A 19,630-nucleotide genomic window follows, 5' to 3' on the forward strand; every position below is an offset into this window, starting at 1 on the left:
TATTCCATACAGTTTCAGTCTCTTGAGACTGATTGAAGTGCATTTTGGATCACGTTCTTATTGGTTGGACCAGCTTATGAATTATGTGACTTGGTTTTATGGTATTTTTAATTGATTTTACTTCTTTCCCTTCAAGCTGAGTAGTCAAAACTTTAGGTCTTATTTATCTCAAACATTCAGACTTAAATTCCACATACAAATCTTTGCTACCAAGGGACTGTCTTGTGGTTTGGCTGGCTCATCTCGATGTTGGCTCTCCTGTGTATTTTACAGAGGTGGAAAAGGGTTGGCCCATAGCAAATGGTTGATTTATCTTTCCAGGCATATAATGATGGACCATACTTCGTCTCAGGCTTATGCAAGTCCTTGGCTTGTGTCAGAAATTACTGGAATTTGAGGCTGTATGTTTCCTACTCACTGGGAAAAATGCAGAAAAATGCTTTCCCAAAGCATAAATCTTAGTGGTGAGCCTGCAGCTTGTATCAATAAAAATGCATTAAAATAATGTTGAGTTTCTGGAACTGGATTTTATTTTGCAGGGACATCAATTTTTATCCTTTGTCAGATTCCAAGTTCTGCAAGTGACATGGTCTGGTTTATACTTGACTCTTGAGGAGTGGGGGGAGAGCTGGTTACAGGAATCCTCGAGTCACACACACAGCAGCCAGGATGACAGAGGGTGAGTCTGCACTCCTCTGGGAGTTTCTCACTTCAGAGCTTTGGCTTTGTGGAGGGGAGCAGGTGAGCGAGCTGCTTGTTCTCTGTAGGTGACCACACTGAATGCACTCAAGCTACCTGTAATGGGAAAAGTCCATTTTCCTTTCGGAAGTTTTCCCAGGCAAACACACACTTCCCACATGTCCGTACGAGGAAAGTTGTGAGGACAGATCTGTAACGTCCCCTGACCTGGCAAGGAGAGGTTTTAACCAAATAGTTAATAGGGCATAGCTAAGGCTGCAGCTTCTTGGGAAGGAGCTAAAAAGGGTTCTGCAGCTTGTTTTGTTTGTAGGATAACTTTATTTTTGAAGATGGTTAAATATCTTATCATCAAAAGAATGTGTAGAAAGGAAACTCCCTCCTGGAGCATGGATTCTAAATCACAAGAAAAGTGAGAAGTTTTGTCTTCCATGCTGTCTGCCCACCAAGGATGCTGCAAAATATGTCATTATGCTTTAAATAAAGGGATTTCTTTTTCTACCTCTGCTCTTAAAAGGGGTATTTAGCTGTTGTGAATTGAATCTCTAAGGAATAATGAGTGACCTAAAGAGCTTTATGTAGGTTAAAGACAGCACATAGACACTTGGATATTTTAGCTCCTTGCAGGACTAATGGTGGAATCATTGTGTCTTTCTGGCAGTCAGGAGGACACAACGATGAAAGAATACAGGGGATTGTATGCTCCAGGCCTCCATTTTTAGCTCTCTCCTGTTGATTCAGAACATTGTTGCTATGCCATAACTGGCATCTCACTGGGCGTTAGTACTGTAGCCTCTAGGTTTTGGGGTTTTTTTAAATAATCTAACCTCTCTGTGTGTTTTTAAACCAAAACCTTAGTCTTACAAAGATGACTGCAAATCTGTCCTAAAAGCAATCTGCTTTTAAGATTGTCCCTGTCAAAAAGCCTAAAATGGTTTGGTTTGGCAGTGCAGGTTAGCAGAAAATGTGCAGTGAAGCAGTGGCAAAAAATGGGAACTAAAGATATCTGCAGTAAATTAACAGTGCTTAAGCACTTTTTAATTTCCCCCTTCTATTGTTAAAAATAAAAAATCCAGATTTTATAATCTAAAGATGCTGGGCATTGTAGCTTCCACTGGTCTGAGTAGACTTGTACTCCTGTATTGTTTGGGTTCCTTGATTTCCCAGCACTGCCTCCAGCTGCAGGAACATAAACCTTTCTTGTTTTAACCCCCAGCCCAACTTTATTTTTCCAGCAAATCTGAATGCATTAGATCCACATGCTCTAAGGCAGTGTCTGTCTCTGTATCCTTTCAGTAGCACAAGCCCAATGAAGAAATTGCTTTACAGCAGAGTTAGATTGCTGCCAGCTGATTGCACTCCTACCCTGGGACCTGCTTTGTCCTTGCTGCTCCCCTGTGGGGATCCCGTGGTCCTGGGGCACGATGCAGAGACAGAGATGCCCTCAACACCCACAGCAGGGAAGAGTGAGGATGTGCTCCTTCAGCTGTGCTGTGCAAGGCAGTAATCAGCTCAACCTCGGCTGTTGCTGATCCTGCAGTTGGGTTTTGGGTGCCAGATATTCAGCGGAGGAAAATCAGCTGTGGGGGTGCTTTGGGTGTAACCTGTGGGCATCTCCATGTGTGACAATGTTCTCTCCAAAGTTCTCAGTACTGGACCCAAGCATTTCCTGAGTGGGGAGCCAGGGCTCCCCAGGGTGGGTGGGGGCTGCCCAGCTCTCAGGAGCTTTTCCCTCCGCTGGTGATTTGAAAAATCTTTTAGTTCCATCCCCCAGTTTAGAAAGTAGGGGCAGTGAAAAACACTGAGACCGGGAATAGCAAATCCCTTCCGTTTGTCTTGTTGTTTTCTAATGTATGCGACCTCTCTGGGTGGTTTAAGCGGTTTAGGTACTTTCTATAAAAGGGATCTTTTAATGACAAAACTAATGTGATTATCTTACCAAGTGTGAGAGGCGTATTCAAGGTTTAAAGAAAATCTGTTAGAATAGCTGAATGTATCTGCTTAATCCTTTCTCTAATGTGGGTGGACAATGCTCTGGGAAGCAATTGGTCTTTCTTTCTTAGAGTAAATGCCTGGTCTCCAGAGGTAGGAACTTGTTTGCAGCTTTTAAAACCCTTACGCTTCACCTTCTAGAGAATACAAAGGCGCAGGAGAGAGGCAGAGAGCTTTGAGAGGCCAAGTTTCACCTCAAATAGCTGGGGGTGTAACCAATACAGGGCCAATTCCGGCAGGCTGCTGAGCACTCTGCTCCCTTTGACTGCCACCTGAATAGAGGATTCTCCTTTTTGCCCTCCTGCAAAACCACGCTCCCTGCAAGATGGAATACAGGGATGCATTCTCCTTTCTGAGCGTGTGGTGAAGTCATCTGCAGTTACTTGGATGACAAGACCCTGTTTGGTTTTGTGTTTTGGGTGAGCAGCCCTACCCATGCAGATCTAGGGCTTTAGACCAAAGGTCCAGTTTTCCCCCTTGGAAAGGTTCGCACCTTCTGACAAGTTTTTGCAGGGTGGCACCTGAGCAGGGGAGGGAGGACCGAAGGGTGATGCTGTGGGATGCAGCCACAGCTGGACCTTGTCTGGCACCAGCCTGGTGGTGTTCAGCTGTTCACAGACCTGTGCTTGTGATTCTTTGGTTTCCCCATCTGCCCATCTGAACGCACAGATCTTAGACACGTTCAGAAATCTTGTTGCCAGGAGCAGTTAGCAAGATAGGTAGATTTCCCCCCCATGCATTAGTGCTGAAGCATTTAACAAAGCAAGTGGTGGCTCTGGGACTCCAGAAAATGGATTTGGCTTTACAGCAGAGACAAACAGGTTGCATTTTCTAATTTGTTTTCTGAGCATTCTCAAAACAGCACATCAGGAAGAAAAGGATATTGAGCTATTGCCTTTCCCAGTTGGAATGAAACACAATCTCCTCTCACCATGTAGCAGAGCAACACAGGAAAAAGAGGTACCTCAACATCAGTGCATCTTCCTTGTGAAGACAGATGCTCAGCTATACTTCTGTATCTCATCTATCTGCCTTGTCTGTGTACTTGGTGCTGGAGAGAGAGAGTGTTTAAGAACTTAGTGCACCACCTAAAAAACAATCCCAGATTGTATCAAACTAAATATTCTGAAGGAGGGAAAAGCAATTCTGTACCACTGCAGTGAGACCTTCCTTCCCAAAAGGACAGGATTTTGTGCTTGCTCTCACTGAATGCCACGAAGTTCTTGTGTCCTTCTCTCAGTACATGTATGAATGGCCACCCTTTCTTCAATTCTTCCCTCTGACTCGGTGTCATCTGCAAGGCTAAGACATTCCAAAGAACTTGAATTCTGAGAACAACATAGCTTCTTCATTGTCTCTCTTGTAGAAGATATGCTTGGACTAGTTTTGAAAACACTTTTTCTCTAAAACTTTTGCAGCACTGAAAGGCTGACCACCTTCTTGCTGTCTGCATCCCTTCATCAATCCTGTCATGGATTGTCAGTTGAGATCTGACCAGCTGCCAGGACAAGAGAGGAAAAGCTTTGGCTGCTCTGAGCTTTAGAAGTGATGTTCAGTCCTCACAGCCTCTGTGCTGCAATGAAAACAGGGCCCAGTCATTTCTGAGAGGGACTGTGAGACAGGTTTAGCAGTTAATCACTGTCCAAGCAACAGGGATGAGGAAGAGGAGCAGTCTGGGCTGCCTCCATAGAAAGAGTAAGGGGTTTCTTTTGGAGGGTGGTTCATAGGATGAAGCAAGTTTGAGAGAGCTATGCATGGGATCACCAATGTTTCATCACAGGTGTTATACATTTCGTAAGTAGGGGATTTGGACCAGAATATGACTAGTAAGGTCTTGACTGTTTTTCTTCAGAAGGAATGATAAACATTTTAATGTGGTGTCTCTGTCCAAATCTTGAGCAGTGCTCCAGAGCTGCTCAGCATTCCCTGGCAAGCTATCCAGTACATCTGGGCACAGGCTGAGGAGTCATCAGGAGTGATGGCAGGCACAGCCCAGTCACTGTTTCCAGGACTGACTTCCCAGAGCTCTGCTTGCACACCTGCACACCTTCATCAGTCTGACATGAAGCAGCCCAGTGTTTTGTAGTGTCTAATGTCTCGTGGTGCTCCTCCAAGCATCTCACAGATCCACTGGCTGCCCTCAACTCCTTGGCTGAGGCAGGCTCTGGTGAGTCTTTGGTCTAAGGGGAGGACAGTGTGCTCCCCTCCACGGAACACGTATCTGCGTGTGAGCACACAGATGAAGCCAGTGCTCGCTAGGCAAACGAGACTAATAAATGTCGGGGCAGCAGGAGGTGAGTGCAATCAACTGTGAGAGCCTGAATTATAGCGGTAACCTGCTGAATTCCTGGGTCACAAAGTAATTTACAGAACAACCCCAATGTCATTCAATAATTACTCCGACAGCCCGGACCCCGGGGGGCGCAGCCTCCTGCCGCGGGTGTTATTAATACCATCAACAAGCAGCAGGATGTTGGTGTGAAGAAAAGAGCCACAACACAAGCGTGTGAACCTGAGGAGCAAATGGAAAATGGTATTAGTAGGATATTGTACCAGACTCTAAAAACTGATCCATCTTGTCCTAGTAAGTCATTCAGCGAAATATGAATGTGTCCCCTGTGGCAGTGGAAATGGCTGATGGCAGCGTGCAGCAGAAGGGGAGGAAGATCGGTGTGTCAGTGCTGCTCATTTCTATTGCCCAGCCCCTGCGATAGTCCCCATGGAGACGGAGCGGGGGGAGGAGGTGGTTTCCAAGCGCCCCAGAATAATTTAAATTAATATCCAGTGAACAATGTAAACCCTGCCTTTGACGTGGCGTGGGAATAGGCAGTCACAGCGCTCGGACTAGGTCAGCCGAAAGGGAAGGTAATGCCACAGCCCGGGACTTGATCAGCGGAGTGAGCCAGGGGCTCGACCCCTGCTACCTCAGTTCCTCCCTTCCCTTCCCACCCCCCGTCCTCCAGAACATGGAGAAATGGCAGCAAAAGTACCTTTTGGTGAATGGAGAATTTATGGATAGAAAGGAAGTATAGGAAACCTGCGAGTGGGTGTAGAGGGCAGTGCCTTCTGCAATGCGTGTGGACCCTGGCACGCAGGTGCCAGGAGCTGCAAGTGCTAACAGGGTGGCATTGGCACAGCTGCACTTTTAAATCATTTCATGACACCACTTTGGGTTTTCCTGAACTTTCCTGTCCCACTCAAAATTCTATGTGCTCTCAAGGTGGCTGCAAAGGCACAATAAGGAATTATGTGGCACAAGCCTGAAGTAACCCTGAGTTGTTTCTCTGCTGGGAAATGACAGCAGAGGGCTATTTGTTACTTTGCTTTAGTATGGTACACATGGCTAATAAACAGCCAAGCAGAGCCCTCCTGGTTCTGATCCTTCCTCATGCAGAAGAGCATAGAGTTTATTTAAACATGAGATTCCCCAAGGCTTTTGGAGCATCAGAGCTATGTTCCTGGCTGTTACGTAGGGATAAATAGCAGGCATAGGCCTATAGCAGTAGCACCAACACTTCGACTTGGGGTATGAGATGAACTCAGTGGCCCTTTTTGCCACTTAAAAGTGCAAAATGAGTAAATCTCCACAAAATTGTGTAGCAAACAGAAGCTGGCCATGTGGAGCTGCCCAGTGGTAGGCAGTACCTTGGACTGGTGCACTGGTGGACGAGTTCATCCTCCACTGGGCATACCTGGCATGTGAGCAGTGAGCACTGCAATTCACTGCTTTTTCATAGGTTGGATAGAGTCCAGATATCAGTAAAACTAAATCAGAATTAAGTGGAGGTCCAGCAGCTGATAAATGTTTATCTGCCAAGGAGAAGTGCCCAGGAACCTGCAAAAACCCCAGGCTAGAGAGAAGTCCAGCAGGCAGGCATTTTATGACTTGGGCAATTATCACGAGGGACAACCCTAAAACTGTGTGGATGCCTCATTCCTGGAGATGTTCAAGGTCGGGTTGGGTGGGGCTTTGAGCAATCTAGAGAAAGATGCCCCCATCTATGGCAAGGGGAATGGACTAGGTGGTCTTTAAGTGTCCCTTCCAACCTAATTCATTTGATCTAAGGAAACGTGCTGATGGGATTTCTGCCTGGGAACCAGGGGGAAGTAGGCTATATGAGTGTGAGCATTCACAGCCTGAGGTTTAAGAAGCAGCCCATACCAATTGTTCCACTGGCCACAAATTACTTCTTTCTGTGATCTTTTTCAATATTTGACCAGCACTCTTCTTCAGTTTTCAGTTCTGCTTTGCTTTTGTGCTGCCAGTGTCCATCAGGCAGACAGGAGGTCCACAGAGCACTGCAGGCATTGATGACAGGAGGTATGGAGACATTCTAATAGTTTTGGATTCTGGGCCCTTCCTTTTGTTCATAGTTTAGCAATACATTGCTGGTGACCTCCTCCCCATCTAACCTCTCTCCTTAACTTCTACACAGCACTGCCAGAAATGTCTGCAATTTTGTGCCTGTGCTGCTTCTTTTGATGAGACCCAGGAAAAAGGGGTGAGAGATATGTCATTGTGATGTTATCACTGTTACTGCCTAAGAACAGGATTACCAAAATACTTCTATTTCCTCTATTTCCTCTTTTGTGCTCATGCACGGATGTTGCTACTGATATTCCCTGAACTCCCCTGAAAAATAAAGAGTGTTTTATCCTATTCCCCAAGTGCCCAATAGAAATGCAAATCAGCTCTGGGCCATTGGTTTGGTTAGTGGGTTGTTTGGTGGGGATTTTTTGTGGTGGCTTTTTTTTTTTTCTTTTTTTGTTTTGTTTTGTTTTTTCCTGTCTGGCCAGCATTACTTGGCAGGTCTTTTCTCACTTGTTTCTTTTCCTCCCTTTCCTTTAGCTGGTGTGTCCAAAGCAAGGTACCCAGGAGAGTCAGAGACCTGCTCCATTCCCACACCTCTGCCCTCCTCTTCCTCCTCCTGTTGCCCAACTTGTGTCTTTATTAACCCTTTGTGCAGAAAGATCTGAAGGGCTAAAAATACACCAGAGCTCACTCAGATTCCTTAAAAGAGGTGGGCCACACTTGTTCCAGATGAGAACAGAGCCCTTTATGTTCCTGCTTTGTTGCTACTCTATGCAGATCATCTCTTGGACAAAATTAAAAATCACAGCTATGGGGACCCAAGATCAGAGGGAGGAAGGACTCTGAACTTTCCCATCACTTTAAATAAGTCAGTGATGTTTTTAGATAATAAACAATCTAAATGAGTGACTCCTATATCCCAAAGTGGGATTTGGAAAAGAGGGATTTAGACTAATGAGGCTGGTGAGAGTAACTAGTGCTCTAAACCCTTAGGCCAAAGCAGGTGCCTACTCACTTAGAAAATGCATGCACAATTTTTTAAAAAGGACAAATAGTAGACTAGGCTGCCAGGTTAAATTCATGCCTGTCCTTTCTTCTTCTGCAGCTGGCACATTCCATTGTGTGCCCAAATTTCAGTCTGATGCCAACTCTCTGTGTCCTCAGCATCTCTTGCCTATTTTAAAATAAATTACTTGAATTGTATTTAAAGGTACAGCTGAACATATTTACAGGTTATGTTGGATATGTACAGGATTACTACAGGGAGAAGTTAAAAATGAGACACCAGCATCACAATTCAGCTCCAGCAATCCAGCCAAAGGCAGCCTGCAGGTCCTGTGATCCTGAGATGGACATCACTGCCAGGGGCAGCCATGGACTTGGTCAGGATCCTTGCCTGTCTCCCACGGGCTTCAGAACAACCAAGCACTTAAATACACACTGACTAGTGGTGCATGAGCAGCTCTTCCCTACCAAAATGTTCTTGCAATGGGCCTAGCATTTGGGACCCCCTTAAACCCCAGCAAAGGGCTGGTGAAGCCCAGGTGGGGCTGAGGAATGCAGCTTCCTTCCCTGCTTGGGTCCACAAAGGGGCTGAAGATCCCACAAATCTGCTGAGCCTGTGGGCCTGGCTTCATGTTGTGTGTTGGGAACAATGGAGAGAGACCAGGAGTGAATGAATTTGTGTGGGAAACATGTGGGATCCAATATGATTCCCTGCATCCCTTTGTTGCTATTTCCCATTTCCCAGGTGCTGATACCAAGCTGTTTGAACTGCCCTTAACTCTGCAGCTGAGCTTGTTCCTAAAAAAAAAACAAACTTCAAAAAATAATTTGTGTGGGTTTCTTCCTTCCCTTTTCATCTTCTTTCCTGCTGCTATTCATTTAGCATGAAATAACCCTCCAAATCAATCCGGAAGAGATCATTTGCAACTGTTGCTGTTTTGCCATTGCTAATTGCTGGTTTGAAATCCCATTCGAATCTCCCTGAATACACAGTCCAATGTTCCTAAGCTAAGTGCCTACCAGGTATTTTTCCCGATGGGCTTTTATTTCCTTGCAAAAAACCCCACAAACAACCAGTCCTGGATCACTGGCTGGATTTAATGGGACAATAACATCTCCATAGTACATCTTGTTTCCGAAGCAGAGCAGTGTTTTGGCAGGAACCGACCTCTGCTGAGTTTCACAGGCCTGGCAGCATGTTTTGGTACTGGCAGAGCCAGAAATGAAGCAGTTAATTGCCCTACTGGGAAGGAGGAAATTTCTTGTAAAAATCCAGAATCTGGTTGAACAATGTAGCCTTTTATTTTTCAGCCTTGGAATCAAGCCTGGCTGCCCTTGTAAACAAAGAAAGGAAAGAATCACTGAACCAACCCAACACATAAAAACTGGCCACGTCTGTCTTTGAAGTTCCCTTTATGTTGTTTGGAAAACTTGGGATTATAGAGGTTTTTTCTTTCTTTCTTTCTTTCTTTTTTTTTCTTCTTTTCCTTCTTCTTTTTAATTTTTTTTCCCAGAAAAAGAGATGGAAGTTAAGGGAAACTTTTTCTTAAACAGAGCAGAAGTCATTAATTAAGTATCCCATTCATCCCCGAGGCACCGGCTCATCAATCAGATTTCTTATTAGCATTCTGATGACCCGCCTGACCCCCTGTCTCTGCACTGTCTGCATGACGACACCGAGGAGCAGACCACACACCGAACGGAGGAGGAGGATTATTCGACGCTTTTCCTCGCCCTGGGGCGGGGGACGGAGCTGGGAAGAGGAGCGATGACTGACGTTGTTGTTTTGGGATGAGGCGAGTCAGTAAGTGGCTCCTGGAGAGCCTGGGAGGGGACTGGAGAGGTGTCTGCTGCACACACAGGGATGCTTCGGGGCTGGGACCTATCACGGGGTGTCTGATCCCACCGTGGTCACAGGGGACTCAAATCCAGAGGGAAGAACAAAATTTTAGCACAGTGACTGCTGAGCTCTTACTCTCGTGTCAGGAAATGATTGGGTCCTGAAAACGTGCTGGTGGCTTTGGGCTCCATAAGTAGGCTGTGTCCTCAGCGTGGGTAAAGGTCCCACATTACCAGTCCTCCAGCCTTTCTCCTTCCAAGTTATCCTAATTACAACCACTTTTCTGATTAAATCTTTACACAACTGCTTTTGGGCAAGGTTTTATGTTAAAAAAAGAGGACAGTGACAGCAGCAAGCTGTGAGGTGTGCACATCTTGAGAGGTTCAAGGAGTGCTGGTTTAGGTTAGGTATAAGAAGGAAATTCTTTACAGTGAGGTTATAGAGACACAGGTTACCCAGAGAGGTGGTGGCTGCTGCATCCTTGGAAACATTTGAGGCCAGGTTGGAAGGGGCTCTGAGCAACCTGGACTAGTGGAAGGTGTCCCTGCTCATTGTCAGATGTTGGATTAGGTGGCCTTTAATGGTCTCTTCCAACCCCAAATATTCCATGATCCATGCTTCTGTGATTCCAAGATGGCCTTAAGCAGGGAAGACCATGGCCAGTGGAGGAAGGCAGCAGTGGCAGAGTGAATGATGAACCCATGTCCCTGCTGCACATGGAATAGAACCAGGAATATGGCACTACTCTTAGGGCAACTTGTTACCAAGTGTTGGCTGAGATTGCTAAATGAGATTTGTTTTGCCAAGTATTCTTAAAACATTTTTTCTTTTTAAGCTGGGGGTGTTGTTTTCCTATTTCTTCATTCTTTTTTTTTTTCCAAAAGCAAAAGTATAGTAATATGTGTGGTGGATGGAGAAAAGGAAAACTGGAAAATGTGAATAAAATTCCAAAGTTTCTAAAGTATAGTTGGCTTGACCATGTGTCACATATTCTCCTTTAAGTCTCACAGCCCTGGAGAGTTAACACCATAGATCATCTCTGGCCTTTGGTAATAGTCTCTAAATCATGCTAAAACTGGTAGGCATTTGACACCTTTAGGAGTCTGAGCCTTAAGGTTTAGCCTAGCAAGAAAAGTCCCTCTGGACAGCAAATTGCATCTTCTCTCCAGCTAAAGCCTGTCTATGAAACATCCTTGTCTTTGGAGCTCATTCTCAAGGCAGAGGGTTGCTGTGACAAAGGGAACACAAAAGTCCTTCCTGGAGATGCAAAGATGTACATCAGTCTTTGCTGATCGAGGAGGAAATGGAGAGGATGGAAGTGCAAGTGGGCAGCAGTTTGATCTGTCATGTTAAATAACAAAGCAGCACTGGGAGCCAATACTTGAACCCAGGGCTTCACAACCCACACAAGCTACAGGAACTCTTCAGCTTGCTATCCCAATGAATCCTCAATTATTGGACACCAGTGTGAGGGGTGCAAGTCAGCTTCTTCTGCACCATGTTCTGAAATTGGCATTTTGTTGTGGTTTAACCCCAGCCAGCAGCTCAGCCACACATTCATTTCCCCCACCCCCTCAGCAGCACAGGGAAGAGAATGAGAAGGGCAGAAGTGAGAAATAATGACAGTTTAATAGGTAAAGAAAAAGCTGCACACACAAGTAGAGCAAAATAAGGAATTCGTTCCCCATTTCCTATGGGCAGGCAAGAGTTCAGCCATCCCCAAAGGAAAGCAATTAGTGGTGACTTGGAAATTTTGTCTTAAACATGTCTGAACATCCCAGGCAGCCTCTGTGGCCCCAAGTCCCCAAATTTGACTAATATTACAGAGGTACAGCCATCCCCTTCTTGGCAAGTGACTATGGACCCGGGCCAGCAAGATCAACTGGGGCAAGGATAAGGGCAAGTCAGATACCAGACTATCAGTCAAAGTAGCTGAAAACCAGTTCTCTGGGCTACCAGCACAGATCTATCTTCCTTGTGCTCAGAAAGGGGTCTCTGTATCCCAGACACTTTTTAAAAGGCCATATTTTTTTTCTTGATGATGGAAAGAATGCCTTGACAGACAGTTCTTAATGATGATGCCTGACCCAGGGCTGCTCCTGGTCTCAGAGCCCTAAAGACTGGTACCCTGTTGGGTTATTGCTGGACCTCTCTACACAGCCCTTCATGTCATGGAGCAAATCATGGATGGTGGGCATCAGACTGTGAGGCTCATCTCCACACCTCCAGAAAGCTGATTACTACTGTGTATTCTGCAGTTGGGAAACACAGAAAGGAATTAAACCCATCACTTCCTGAAATGTTAAGGAGGTGGTTTAGATATTGACAATCAAGCCTAGTTTTCATGGCCCTTGTTCACCTAAGCAGTGCTTGGTCTAGTTCCTCCCTGAAGTATCAGGTGGGGAGAGACTTCTATGTGGAAGATCAAAGAATGCACAGAATTGTGAGGAAGAAGGCTCAAACACCCTCCAATCTCTTACCAGTGCAGCAAACAAGGAGGTGAGTTCAGCTGGGTACCAGTTTGGCTGCAGCTGTTCTGGTGCTGGACCATCTCACACAGTGGTCAGGTATTGTTTGCAAAGATGGCATAAATTAAATTCCATGGAAAAAAAGGAAACTGGATCTCTGGTTCCAGCAGCTCCTCTTATCATTTTGTAGCCTGTTCACATTCTCTGGCAGATAATCACCATGGCTAACATTTATCTGACACAGCCATTTTTGCCACCAAAATCTGTTTTTTGACCTTAGCTGACTACTCACAGACATGACAGCTTCCCCCACAATAACATAAATGCTAACAAAGCTCTCCTAGAAAGTAGATGGGATTTGTGGACACTACAAAATCAAAATAAGATGTAATGAATGCCAGAGAGCTGGATGGAGGGGCTGAGTGTCTGTTATTTCTCTCTCTTACTGGTAGTTTGCTTCATCTGATTTGTTTATTCTGCTGTTGTCTGTTGTATTTCAGATACAGGGAGACTTAGTGCAGTTAGAGGGCCACGCTGGAGAATGAGCTGCCTGCCATACTCTTCACGCCAACTTGAATTCTGGGCTTCCTTTCTCTGTGATATTCCATATTTCCAAGAGGTCTGTAAGGTAGGAAAAGCTGGTACAAAGGTTTGGGAATGCAGGGATTTGAGCAGGGTTCAGGTGAACCTGTCAAGGTTGAAAAAGGACAGGTTTATCTTTTAGCAGCAATTTGGGCTGTTCACCATGAGGCTGTATGTGATGCTGGCTACAGACAGTAGTGGGAGCTGGGGTTGAGGCAGGAAAAAAGGAAGGACCATGACAGATGTGCACAGGTCTGCCTGTGGCTCATTAGCAGATTTCTAATCTAAGATTCCACTGGCCTGACCAATTCCCTCTGAACCTGACCCAAGTTTCCATAGATCTCCACTCAAGTCATGTGCATTATAACCCTCCAGTTTGTCCTCTGGGACACAGACTGGGCAGGGTCTCAAGGAGCCCTTGCTGGATAGATATGGGAACATTTTTAAAGCAGCTGATAGTTGTCTTTCTCAAGAACAAAATTCTTCAAGTGAATCTGCCCACCCCTTCCAAAATTCTGTTAACAGTCCTTCTGCCCTCTTTCTCCTGATTCTTCCTCCATGAACCATTCAATGAACCAAAATCATGCTTCTAAGGAAAACCACCTTTAAATAATGCATCTAGGCCATGTGTTAACTCTGCAGTGGTCTACACCTAGTGGTCCCCACCTGAAGATCAGAGATGAAGGCTCCAGACTGCAGAGATGGCTCAAAGATGGCATCTTGCACAAAAAATATCACCAGATGTTCTCCAAACATGTATACATAACTTCCTCTGGGCAAAATTGAGTGCACAGTGTTTGTATTTCCATACCTTCATGTCTGGCTGTTTGTGAGGGTGACAGGCTCAGAACTGGTTTGAGTCATTGCCAAACGTGCCCACCCTGTCTGTGCCTGAGGATGTAGTCTGAATCCTCTCATCCCTCAGGGTTTTCCAGTGGATTCTATTCTTCCTCCTTGTGATGCCACTAGACAACTGAATTTTGTCGATTTTGGTGAGTTTCCCCATCCAACCTGAATGACTGCTCCATATTCCCTTTCAGATCCTTCTTAAAAGTCCTTTTCCATAGGCCCACAATAAATAATTAAAAGTTGTTTGGAAGATAATGCCTTTCCTCACTTTCATTTTCCTGAGCATTCAGTCATATGAATGAGGCTTCCTACATCTGGCAACTATTTGTTGTAGTGTCTGTACACTGTTGGCATGAGGCTAATTATGGATATTTTGATATAATAGTAGACTTTCTAAGCCTAAATTGGGAGTAGGAGAGATTAGATGGCTTGAAGATTTTGGAGAGAGAAGTTGTCTGTGTTTTTTCCCTTTCTGACTTTGGTCTCAGTCCAGTTTAAACTTGCGATGAACAAAAGCAAGTACTGGGGGGGGAGTTTCCCCTCTCAAAAAGAAGCGTGGTGACCTCTGGATTTCTAAAAACCATTTTCAGGACATTTTGGGCAACTGCCTGCACTGGTTTGACACTTGTAAATCCAATGGATGTTGGGATAAGTTGGCAGGTTCCCTGAGTTCTGCAGACCTGGTTGAGATTAGTTTGATTAGGTTGATAATGGGGCCTCTTTCAAGGTCATCAGGAAAACAAGGCCAGCAGCATCACTGAAATAGGGCAGGGAAGTTACTCTGGAGCTGCCTGTTTCCCCCATGAATAAGAGATTAGGGGCAAGACCATGTAGGGTCCTCTTAGACAACCACAATCAATGGCTTCTGAATATTTCTAGTTTGGCTGTCAGTGTCTGTATTTGGCAATCTGGTGGGCAGGGCCGTGTGGTCCTTACTGAGGTCCTTGCCGAGCTGGATCACGGCTCTGGATGGCTGTGCCCGTTCAGGCTGGCACAGCTGGCTCCTCCCGGGGCTCCACAGGGAGGGAACGACGACACCCTGGCACGGCCGGCCCCAGGGAGGGTGGGAAGCGGACAAACCAATGCTCCATCCTCCAGCTGGGAACCCCTGAATGTTCCTTCCCTGAAGGAAGACGAGAGCATTAACACGTGGAGAGGGCACATCTCGGATCTGGTGGTGGAGGCCCAGGCCATGGAGCAGGGTTCTGGCAGAGCCCACCTGGCCTGGAGCCCTTAGCCCAGCACGGCTGGCGCTCCGGACACGCTGAGCAGGAGCAGCACGTTCCCACCGCCGGGCGCGCCGCGATATGACGGCGTGCCAAAGGATCTTTGGGAGCTGAAGGGGGGGAATATCCTGGCATAGAATTTAAAATGTGCTCTAACCTTTTCTGCAAACTGAAAGCAAGAAAAATGCTCATAAAACTAGTCTTTGTGCACAGAAAGAAGTCCGTTTTTATACTGTTGCTAAGTTCCTTATTGTTTTCTGGCTGTTTTTTGTGTTTCTGTGGCAGCCTTTTCTGTGGGCCTCTTTCAGTGACTTAGCTATATTGGCCTGCAGATAATTAGATCAGTGCTATCATTTTCACTGTCCTTTTTCCTCTGGAGCTATTTGCATGATAATGGCAGTTTGTGCGACTCTCTCCCTCCGTCTCCCTCTCTCTTTTAACCAGACACCATTTCTAAACATGAAATAATTCAGGGAACAATCTGTGAGTGGCTCTGTTAAGAAAAGACTGAAAACATCTGGTTAAGAAAACATTTCTGGTAACCAAGAATCCAATATTTATGTCACCTATAGCTTTAAAAAAGAGGTCTTTTCTTAAGAGGTCTTTTTTTAGTCTGTATTTTATATACAGTATTGGCTGTATGCAAAGCTCTTAATCGAAGTATACTCCCACTCTGGGCATATATGTCTTTATTATATGTTTATCTAGACAATTTATAGGCAGATAAAATATTAGAATCTAAACTCCTAATGAAACCTATGACAGGTACCATTTAAAAGGCATCTGTGCCCCACAAATTGGTTCCTAACCCCTCTTGCTCTGAACAAAATCTTCTGTTCCTCAAGATATGCCCAAATCTAAGCAGGAGAGCAAACCCACTGAAACCCAGAGCTTGTCCTGGGTGACTGACACTGGTGCTGTGGTGATTTAGGGTCTGGGGCTTGCCATGGGAGAATGTATCATGGCCAAGGAAGCTCTTTGTGCAGGAGCAGAGTCTCCTGCCATGCCCAGGTCCTGCAGACCAGTGCCCATCTCAGCCTCCAGGCTGTGCCTCACCACTGAGATTATTTTTGCTGTAAGAAAGGCATCTTGGGACCAATTACTGCTCCTGATGAGATTAAACTCCCTGCTGACATACCTCAGCAAGGGAGAAAAACAGTGAAAAAGAAAAATAGAGCTTTAATAAAATTTGTCCTGGTATCTGAAGACCATGACATTAATTTGGGATTTTGATTTCCCTGCGGCAGCTCAGACAAGGAACATCAGCTGTCCTACATCTGATAATTTTTCACATGTATCTTCATGTCACCCTGGCAAAAACGTATTCCTGGTCTGGCTCCAGATCTTGGAGAGCCCCTCAGAACAGTCCAGTGCTGCAGTGGATGGGTGGCAAGGCTGGGAAGAGAAAATCATATTTGCCTGTTAAGTTAAGCTTATTAAAGATGATTTGAAATTTTCTAATAGGTAATTCTTGACAGTCAAAACTGGACACAGTTTTGATAGCTTTCTTATTTGAAAATAAAATTATTAAAATTTCCACAATTGTTTTTTTTTTAATGAGAAAAAAATTCTTATAAAAAACTGGGGTTTAACCAGTTTTCATTTATTTTAATCAATTAAGTATTTTTATTTAAATACTGGAATATGTTGCTGAACAGTATTTTTACAGATGAACTTGTGCTGAAAATATCTTATAACGTTTGTAACACACCAGAAAAAAATTACCTGTAGGTAAATATCTGTGAGGAGTGGGTTCTGTTGTTGTCTGCCATGGGGTCACACAGAATCACAGAATGGTTTGGGTTGGAAGGGACCTTAAAGGTCTAATTCCAAACCCCTACCATGGGCAGGGACACTTTCCACTAGACCAAACTGCTCAGAGCCTCATACAACCTGGCTTTGAGCATTTCCAGGATTGGGACATCCACAGCCTCTCTGAGCAATCTATTCCAAAGCCTCACCACCCTCACAGTGAAGAATTTCTTTTTTATATTTAACCTAAACCTATCTTCTACCAGTTTAAAGCCATTCCCTCTTGTCTTGTCACTCCATGCCCTTGTGAAAAGTCCCTCTATCTCTCTTGCAGCCTCCTCAGGCACTGGAAGGTGCTTTAAGGTTTCCCCAGAGCCTTTTCCTCTCCAGCTGATCCATCAGCTCAGCTGCACTAGGTTTGTTTGATAGACATTAAGGAGTAGGAAAAGTTTTGCTAACACTGCTGTGGTCAGAGGTACCTGAAAATCACCTTCAAGTCAGAGAGAAGTCACCTCCAAGTCAGCATGGCTGAAGCATCATTTGAGAGCTGTCCAGAGTCAGAGAGAGTGCTGATTCCAGGCCATGGGAGAGCTGGAAGGACAAGCAGAGTTCAGCTCATAGCTACATGGAGCAAAGATGCCACAAATCATACGAAGATTTTGGCATGGGGTTTCCTGGCTCGAGAAAATTGCCAAACAGAGGGCAGAGACCCTCTGGCTCACCAGAGTCACGGGAATTGTTGATGCCCAGCAATTCTGAACATTAGATCCATCGACCAGAGTTATTCATAACTTAATGAAATTCAGTGGAAATGGCTTTACTGGGAACTGGACCAGGTCCTTACTTCAGAGCAGAGATACTGAAAGAGAAAGCTTCTTCCTGAAACCCTGCTGCCGAGCTGTGTGTGACCCAGGCAGCACCTGGCCCTCCCCTGCTCTCCCCGTGCTGTGGGCAGAGCGTGGCCAGACCCCTGAGGCACACCCAACACCTTTGGTATCAGTGGCCATCCTGAGATACATGAAGACTCTTCTGTAGCATTTTAAAATCCTCACTGTTTTCATCAGGTAAGGTTTGAGGACTCTTGTCCACCCTAAAGCCATGCAGCCCCTCCTCAAAGCCTGTCAGGGACCAGGAGGTCAAACGAGCTGGTTCCTGCCAAGCAAAAGAACATTAGAGGGAAGATAGTCTGCAGCAAACAAGACAGTGTTTGACATTACTTGCTGTCTGATAGCATTTCACATTTCTTCCAAGCAGCAACCTGCACTACTACAGAAAGAAAGGAAGGAATTCGTTCCTGACCCCCACACGTTTACCTTCAGAAATGTCTCTGAGTGAAGACAAAACCCTGAAAATTTCAAGGAATACACAAGAACTGAGGAAAAAAAAAATTCTCGATACTATGAAAGGTGGGTTTTTTTCCTAATTATTTTTTGTATTTGTACATATGTTTCCTCATATTTCTACCAGTAGCCAAGTGCCAGATTAGGAGCATGACTTAATGAAAAATATTTACAATTTCAACCCCCAAAACTCTTTCCTGAAGATGCCAGTGGTGCTTTTCGCACAACTCTTGCACTGGTGAGTCACCAGGACAAGAGGTGGCTTATCAACTTATTAAATGCACTATTTTTTTGACAGATAAATTCATGATTTTGCAATTCTTGTGGGATTTTGATCTACTCCAGGTAATTTAAAATCAAACTTTAAATAATTATAGACAATTTAGGTGGAAGACTGACATATTTCAGCTAACTTCAGCATTCTTCCTGAATGCTCCATGTTTTCAGAGTATGAAAAGATATTAAGCCCACTGAAGGTAGTTTCAGTGAAGAGCTGAAAGCCTGCTGCCATTACCTTATATATTATATACTAGATTTGAACAAAAATCACAATAGTATGAAGAAGATGAGGGTTTCTCCAATCAGGAAGTTTACATGAGGAAAAAATAGCTACAATGTGAAATGTGAAAGCAGCACTAAGCTTTTTAAGCTGGTGCTGAGGTTTCTTTTCAGATGAGCTGCCCCAGGAATTAGATTTGGACTTGGTCCCTTCCCCATTGCATGATTCTTCTGATCTTGTCCTTAAGCTTCCAGTCTACCTTCACATAGATAGATTCTCTTCACAATATTTCATATATAAGGTACAGAACATAGGTGAGGAAGAGGATTTAAAACTCTCCAGATGAAGGAGAGTGAGATGGCTGTGATGGAAGAGCTGATTCACTGCTCCAGGTTTACACTGGAGTAACCTCACTGAAATAAGGAATTTCACTCCTCCACAACCAAGAGTTGGGTCAGGCTCAGCTGAGTGATGGACTTTTGTGTTCATTCAGAAGATTAAATGGAGTCTCCCGTGTGTGCCTGTTTTTCAGCTGAGTCCTGCACACCTCACATGGGCAAAGCAACCACTGCTTTATGAGCAATGTGATGACAGAACTGGACACTGGAGGACTGGACTGCATAGCACCACAGAATTTCAGAAAATACTGGCAAACTGGAAATAAAGTACCTCCCTAATGACTTTATGAACCCAGCTCCAGTGGAAACTTTTCCTATATAAAGTTGATGGGATGAGGGATCTACATATAAGTATTAAATTTACGTTAAGGGGATTAAATTTGGCTTAAGTGGAATACGCCTTTCTTCTCTCCTTATTTTATTGAGTATTTCATTGCAATTCTTTCTTTATTAGTGGGAAAGCAAATCAGGATGTTTTAAAATTGTTCCCACTGTTGTGAGTATAAACTTCCTGAAGATTTTAGCCTGTTTGCAAGAGATTGAGTAAAATAAAGATTTTTTTTTTTAGGTCAACATTTTCTTCTGGCAGACTGAGCCTGAAGTGCACTTTATTTCCCTTTAATTTAACAGCTCCAGCAGCTTTTCCAGTTAAATCGACTGTTCATTATTGA

At 44.7% G+C, this 19,630-nt stretch overlaps 1 long non-coding RNA gene across 5 annotated transcripts; it reads left to right on the top strand.

The window, feature by feature from the left end:
- The first annotated feature begins 8,493 nt into the window (after positions 1 to 8,493).
- On the top strand, positions 8,494 to 19,516 carry LOC148224727 (uncharacterized). Of its 5 annotated transcripts, none has more exons than XR_015801306.1 (5): positions 8,494 to 9,809; positions 12,814 to 12,941; positions 13,538 to 13,651; positions 17,057 to 18,128; positions 19,094 to 19,516. It is a non-coding gene; the product is annotated as an uncharacterized LOC148224727 (long non-coding RNA). The 5 variants fall into 5 exon arrangements; XR_015801309.1 differs by having other exon boundaries at positions 8,494 to 9,801; XR_015801308.1 differs by having other exon boundaries at positions 17,977 to 18,128; positions 19,094 to 19,514.
- The last annotated feature ends 114 nt before the right edge of the window (positions 19,517 to 19,630 follow it).

Source organism: Sturnus vulgaris, chromosome 2, assembly GCF_052056855.1.
Source record: "Sturnus vulgaris isolate bStuVul1 chromosome 2, bStuVul1.hap1, whole genome shotgun sequence".
In the NCBI taxonomy this organism is placed as follows: domain Eukaryota; kingdom Metazoa; phylum Chordata; class Aves; order Passeriformes; family Sturnidae; genus Sturnus; species Sturnus vulgaris.